The sequence below is a fragment of the Gekko japonicus genome, unplaced genomic scaffold (assembly GCF_001447785.1).
Source record: "Gekko japonicus isolate JY-2015 unplaced genomic scaffold, Gekko_japonicus_V1.1 scaffold5538, whole genome shotgun sequence".
Classification (NCBI taxonomy): Eukaryota; Metazoa; Chordata; class Lepidosauria; order Squamata; family Gekkonidae; genus Gekko; species Gekko japonicus.
Genome location: NW_015174413.1, coordinates 10,245 through 10,694, shown reverse-complemented (window position 1 = coordinate 10,694; position 450 = coordinate 10,245).

Genomic DNA, 450 nt, shown 5'->3' with positions numbered 1-450 from the left:
CATGCCAAGCAGAGGCTCTACCTCTGAGCCAACTGAGGTCTTTCACATCACCTCCTGCCTGATCCTTTTAACTGGAGACGCTGGGGAGTGAACCTGGGACCTTCTGCATGCCAAGCAGAGGTTCTACCTCTAAACCACTGAGGTCTTTCACATCACCTCCTGCCTGATCCTGTTAACTGCAGATGCCGGGGATTGAACCTGGGACCTTCTGCATGCCAAGCAGAGGCTCTGCCACAGAGCCACATAGACAGGGGCTCTCTAGGGTCTCAGGCTGAGGTCTTTCCCATCACCTCCTGCCTGATCCTGTTAACTGGAGATGCTGGGGATTGAACCTGGGACCTTCTGCATGCCAAGCAGAGGCTCTGCCACTGAGCCACAGCCCCCTCTCCATGTCTCTTCAGGGTCTCAGGCGGAGGCCTTTGCGATCACCTACTGCCAAATCTTTTAACT